The sequence below is a fragment of the Elephantulus edwardii genome, unplaced genomic scaffold (assembly GCF_000299155.1).
Source record: "Elephantulus edwardii isolate Elephantulus edwardi_28Jun2011 unplaced genomic scaffold, EleEdw1.0 scaffold00065, whole genome shotgun sequence".
Taxonomy (NCBI): Eukaryota; Metazoa; Chordata; class Mammalia; order Macroscelidea; family Macroscelididae; genus Elephantulus; species Elephantulus edwardii.
Window position 1 is genome coordinate 9,711,293 of NW_006399815.1, and position 7,185 is coordinate 9,718,477.

The following is a 7,185-nucleotide window of genomic DNA, read 5'->3' on the forward strand; positions in this document are numbered from 1 at the left end:
TTTTTTAGTCTTTGCACTGTCAACCCAAAGACACACAGTTCGAATCTACCAGCTACTCCACAGTAGATGGGCAGTTTCCTCCCATCCAATGTATTGCCTCTGAAAACCTGTTGGAGGGTCAGCTATGGGTCTTTCCCAACTTGATGGTACACAACAACAGCATACTTTTCTTACATTCTCCTTCATCTTCCTAATATGGCTGTGTAAAAAAACTTGACCCGTTTACAGGGTCAACATGAGTGTTCTGGAATTCTCATTCTCTATATGTAATTTATTATGATCCCCACAATCAAAGGCCTCTGCATACATAGTCAAGAAAGCAAAAGCAATTGTGTTCTATGCTTTCAGCCAAGATTTATCTAACATTAGCAGTGATACCTCTTACTACACAATTTCTGTCCATTCCCTATTGATGTACTGCTCCAGCCATTTTTAAAAAATTGTCAACAAGATTTAACTTCTCTGTGAATTTAATGATACTGTTCAGTAATGTTGATTGCTGTCAAGTCAAGCATCAATTTTTTGGGGGATCACCTATTTTTTTGAATGGGCAAAATATAGAACTCTTGCAGTTGGTTATCTAGGTAACTATCTTCCAGATTTCTTGGCATAAATGAATGAGCATGTCCAGCACTACATTTTTTGTTTTGATATCACAATTGATTCTCCATCATATCATGGAGCCTTGTTTTGACCTGTGCCTTCAGAGCTGCCTGAACTTCTTCCATCAGAACCATTGGTTCTTAATTATGTGCTTTCAGCACTCTGGAAAATTCTCTAACAGTGGATGTTCCCAGTGCAACTGGTCTTTTGATTTCCTGACTGCTGGTGCCAAGAGTGTTGTTATGGAGCTGAGCAAGCTAAAATTGCTAACAACCTCAATCTCTTCTGCATCTATCATGGTGCTGACAATAGGCCCAATGTTAAGAATCTTTTTGTTTTTTTAGTGTTGAGCTTCAAACCATATTGAAGACTACAGTACTTGACCTTCTGTAGCAAGCGCTTCAGGTCCTCCTCAGTTTCAGCAGGCAAGGTTGTCATCTTCATAACGTAGATTGTTGATGAGTCTTCTCCAACCCTGTTGCCGCATTCCTCCTCATAAAGCCCAGCCTCCAGGATAATCTGTATAGAAACTGAAAAAGTATAGAGACTGGATGCATCCCTGACACTCCTTTCCTGATTTTTTAAACATGCAGTGTTTCCTTGCTCTGTTCTGAGTACTGCTTCCTTATTTATTTGCTATTGTGAAAGAGAGCTGGACAGTGACTAAAGATGAAAGAAGAAGAATAGATGCCTTTGAATTGTGATGCTGCAGATGAGTCTCAAACATACCATGGACCACCAAGAAAATAGGTCTGTCATGGAGAAAGTGAAACACATTTCTCCTTGGAGGATAGGATTTTGAAGCTCTGTCTCATATACTCTGGGCACGTGGCCAGAAGAAACCAATCCTTGTAGAAGGACATCATGCTTAGAAGGGTGGAGGGACAGTACAGGAGAGGAAGGCACTGGATGAGACAGACTGACACAGTAATTGAGATAATGAAGGTAGGTGTGTCAGAGTCATTGAGACTGCTCAGGACAGAGCAGGCTTCAGAGCTGCTGTACATAGGGTCATTATGGGTTAAAGGCAGCTTGATGGCACATAACAAAAACAAAAATCATGCTGCCTCCTGAAATGACTCGGTATCAGTTCTTTTTGTTACAGTGCTTCTGAGTATTCCTTCCATCTTCCCTCCACCCCCATCTTCTTTTGATGCTTCTTGTGTCATTCAATACTTTAATACTTTGGTCATAAGATCCTTCAGTACTGCAACTAGAGACTTGAATTTGTTCTTCAGTTTTTCTGCTTGAGAAATGCTGAGTATGTTCTCTTGGCTTTCTAACTCCAGGTCTTTGCACATTTCATTATAATACTTTTCCTTCTCAAGCTGCCCTTTGAAATCTGTTCAGCTATCACTTCATCACTTCTTCCTTCTGCTGTAGCTTCTCTGTCTTCTAAAGCATGTTTCAGAGTCTCTTTTGCTCTCCATACTGGATTTTTTTCTTTCTTTCTTGTCCTTGTCATGACTTTTTCCTTTTTCCTGTATGATCTCATCCTGCAACTTGTCTGGTCTTCAGCTATCAGTGTGATTAGTGCTTCACTATTCTTAACATGGTCCCTAAATTCACATGAGATGTATTTTGGCTCCTGAGGACTTGTTTTCATTTTCCTTCACTTCATTTTGATCTTCCAAATGAGCAGTTGATGTTCCCTAGCAGACCCCTGGTCCTGTTCTGACTGATATTGAGCTTCTCCACCCTCTCAGTCCACAGATGTAGTAGATTTGATTCTTGGGCATCCCATGAGGAGAGAGTCATGTGTATAGTCTCCATTTATGTTGGTTGGTTGGTTGGTTGTTTTTTCTTGACAACAACTAACAACAACAAGAAATTTACTGTGGAACTGTTCATTTTAAGCTGTTTCTCCATTTATGTTTTTTAAAAAAATATTTGCAGTGAATAAGTGGTTGGCTGTACAAAATTTGATCATATGATATCCAGCATCATTGCTTTCAGTATGATCATATTTTCCAACTACCAATCCTTTGTTTCTAAGTTTTGCATTCTAATTACCAATTATTACTGATGTATCTTGATTCCACCTTTGAACAATTTCAGATTGCAAAAGGCAGTAAAAATTTTGACTTCCCAAGAGTCCAGAATAAGAGGTGTAGCAAAGTGGAACTGGAGGACGGGGGAAGGAGGAAATTAAGCAACAAGTAATGATTTTTTTTAAAAAATGTGAACTGGGGAAGGGGGTAGGAAGGAAAATGCTGTAGTGAATGAATGAAAATCCAACTTTTCTGTAAACTTTTATTAAAATCACAGTATTTTAAAAGGTAAAAAAAGAAATACTGACTTTCTTCAGCTTTGGCTTTAGTGATTGGTGCATATATTTGAAAAATGGACATATTAACAGGTCTTCCTTCTATGTGTATGGACATTATCCTGTCTCTACCAGCACTGTATATCTCAGGATAGATTCTTAAGTGTTCTTTCTCAGTGTGTCATTGCCAGCATAGTACATCCTATAGAATACTGCCAGTCTTCATGTGTTCTGATGCATTTTTAACAACTTCCAATTTTCCTAGATTCATACTTCATACATTTCATGTTCCAATTATTAATGGATGCTTACAGTTGTCCTTATTTTGAGCAAAGTTCCTGCATTGGCTGAAAACTTAGTCTATGTCATTCACCTTGACTGCTTTAAGGAGTCATATTCCGAGTACCTTCCAACCAAAGGGTCTTATTTTCCAGGACTGTATCAAAAATATGCCTCCGCTATTCCTAGGGTTTTCAAGGGACTATTTCTTTTTTTTTTTTTTCCAGAAGTGGATGGCCATTCCCCCTTCCCACTTAGTTTAGAAGCTTGCTGGAACCTATCCACCAGGGAGGTCCTACTAGAAATACCAATAGCACAGATTCCCTCCTCAATACAATATGTAAGCCATAAGAAACAGGCGGTGGATAAAAAAATACCAAACACTAAATATGTTCTTTTTTAACCAGAGTAGGAGAAAGAAAGGCAGGCCCCTCCTATTACAATCCACAGCCTCAAAATGTCGATGGTAAATGCTATCAAGTATGACTCATATAGAGACCCCATGAACAACAGATCTGAACCCTGCTCTATCCTGCACCATCCTCATCATCTGACACACTGGAGCCCACTGCTTCAGTCACCCTATCAGTCCATCTTCTTGAGGGGCTTACTGATCTTCTACCTTTCCTAGAATGATGTCCCTTTCTGAGCAATACTCCCCTCTAGTAACATGCCCAAAGTATATGAGATGCTTTGCCATCGTTGTCTCTAAGCACTTTGGCTGCACCTTCTCCAAAACACATCTGTTCGTTCTTTTGGCAGTATGTGGGATTCCTTACTCTTCTCCAATACCACTGTTCTAAGGCATTGATTTTTCTTCCTTACTTATTGTTCAGTTTTCAGACATATTGCAAGTGACTAAAAAAACCATGACTATAACGTGGAAGCAACTTAAGTGTAGCAAGTTTCAGGTCACTGTAAACAAGAAATTAAATTCTATTTTATCCTAGTGTTCTAATCAGTATTATATGTATTTATGTATAAAGATCGTTGTTAAGTACCATTAAGTCATTTATGAGTCATAGTAACCCTATGCACACAAGAATATCAAGTGTTGCCCAGACCTGAACCATCCTCTCAGTTGCTGTGTTGGATCCAATGTTCTTGCCACTGTGTCAATCTATCTCATTAAGGGCCTTTGTTTTTTCACTGGCTCTGTATCAAGTATAATGACCTGTTTGTTCCAGGCACTTGTCCCCCCTGATAACACAATCAAAGTACATGAGATGAAATATCATCATTCTTGCTTCTAGAGAGAAATCTGGCTATACCTCTCCCAGGCTAGATTTTGTATTCTTTGTTTTTTGTTACTTAAAACTCAAAATGTGTGAGTAATGTGAGTAACAAAGTAAAGCATGATGAATCCAAAATTCCTATTAAAACAAGAAACAAAATTCTTTGCTTCCACTAGATTCTGACTCAGAGCAGAGTGGAACTGCCCCATAGTTTTCAAGGTTGTAAATCTTTATGGAAGCCGACTGTATTATAAGTTCCCCACAGAACATATGATAGGTTCAACAACCTTGAGGTTAACAACCAAGCCTTTTAACCACTATGCAACCAGAGCTCCTTGATAGGCTTAAATGATATTTTTAAGGAATTTTTAATGAGAAAGAACAATAATGTGGATATAATTCCAAGTTCAAAATACTTGCTATCTATGGAGAGCTATCTATATTGTTGCTGTTGTTATGTGCCGTTGAGTCACTTGCGACTCACAGCGCTACTATGTACAAGAGCCCTAAACACCGTTCTATCCTGTGCCTACCTTGCCACCTCAAACACACTCATAACACAGAATCATCCATCTCAATGAGGGTCTTCCTCTCCTGTGCCGTGCCTCCACTCTCCCAAACATGATGTCCCTCTCCAAGGACCAGTCCCTCCTTGCAACATGCCCAAAGTATGTCAGATGAAGCTTCAGAATCCTTGACTCCAAGGAGCATTCTGGCTTCATCCTCTCCAGGTAAAACCTGTTTGTTCTCCTAGTAGTCCATGGTATATTCAACACTCTTCTCCAGCACCACAGCTCAAAGGCATCAATTCTCTATCATCCCTAGTCACTGTCCAAATCTCCGAGGCATGGCACGTAATTGCGAAGACTATAGCCTGGATCAGGCTCACCTTAGTCATCCTCAAATTCATAGCACATAACAAAGTTACCTGGTTTTTGACTGAAAATAAATATGTGTGAACTAGTTGTATAGTCTGTTGTTGTACCATCAAGTTGGAACTGACCCATAGATGACCCTCAGCCGGATTTTCAGAGGCAGTTAATTGTACAGGAGCTTGCCCATCTTTCTCCCACGGAGTGGCTGGTGGCCTTGAACCACATGCCTTCAAGACTGCAGTACAGTTTCTTGCCACTAGACCACTATAGCTCCTAGTATAGTCTATAGCTCAACAAAGCCACAGAATCCAAGATTAATATACAGAAGAACACAACTGCATTCTTCTGGTAAGAAACAATATGAAAATGAAATTAAGGAAACTTTCATTCATGATAGCATCAAAAAGAAGAAAATACAAATAGATTTAACAAAAGAAGTGAAAAATTTAATACACTGAAAAATAAAAATACTGCTGAGGCATATTCAAGATTTAAATAGATGGAGAGACATTGCATTTTCACCCATTAGAAGATGTAATACATACTAATCCTGGCAATCCTTCCAAAGTTGTGCTATAGATTCCATGCAATCCCTACAAAAATTTCAACATGCTTATTTTTCCAGAAATTTACAAGGTGATACTACAATTTGTATGGAATGTAAAGAACCATGATTAGGCAAAACAATCTTTCAATTCAAGGCCAAAGTAGAGGATTTGCACTACCTGCTGTTAAAACTTACTATAAGCCTAGAGTTATGAAGAGAGCACACTACTGGCATAACAGTAAAGACAGACCCATTGCCATCTAGAAAATTCATTGTGACCCTACAGGACAGAACAAGCCCAAAATCTTTACGGCCACCAAATGCCACATTCCTCAGCTATTAGATTCAAACTACTGCCATTTCAGCTAGCAACTGAAGTGTTACCCACCGTGCCACTACTGCTTCGTCCAGTAAATGGCTCACTTCCTCACTCACTGAGTTGGCTCTAATTCATAGCTGACCTGCTAGTGAGTTTGTTTGTGGAGATTGTAAATTGGCAAGGTGGGAGACTGCTCATCTTTCTTCCTCAGACGCACTGGAGTATTTGAATTGCCAGATAGCCATGGCCTTTGGGTTTGGCAGAACAACTCCCTAGAGACTACCCCATCAGAACTCCATTTTTAATAAGAACAGATATAGAGGAAAAGGAAGCAGAATTGACTCAACTGATTTTCTAAAAGTCCTAGAACAATCAAATGGAGAAAAGATTGTCTATTCCACCACATCCTCAAACAACTGGATATCCCCATAAGAATTAAGACCCTTACCTCATTCATACTTGTTATAGGGGCTTACTGAAAACTCTTTATCTAAGTGGATTTTCAATGAATTTTTACTTTTTCTAAAAGTGAAAGAACAAATAAGCCTATAATTAATAGCCTTGTATAAAGTCATTGTACAATAATAGTAGTATTCCCAAGAATGCCTGTCAGAGGCATAGATAGCTGTTTCCTATTAATAGTGCCTTACTTTCTGAAACCTCAGAAAATTAGCATAAGCATATTAGGAAAGACAATAGAATTTCAAATAGTAAAATTTAGGTAACTTTTCCATTGTTCAATCATGCCTAAATTCAAGGTGGGGTGAGAAAACTATGATTATATCAATGAAGCTATAGCCCAGAAAATCCATTTCATTTGAATCCTTATTATTTTGACATAGTGTGAATAAAACTACCATTACTTCTTTTTCTACATGATCAGTGTACTTTTCCAGGAACAAAGTAACCTCCTATTACCACCCTGATCACCATCCCTTCAGTTATTATATTCACATTTGACATGAGAAGCCAAAGCACAAGGAAGAATTCAAGATACTAAAGAGCTGAACAGAAGATTCCAAAAGGCTGCTCAGAATGACAAAGCAAAATACTACAATGAA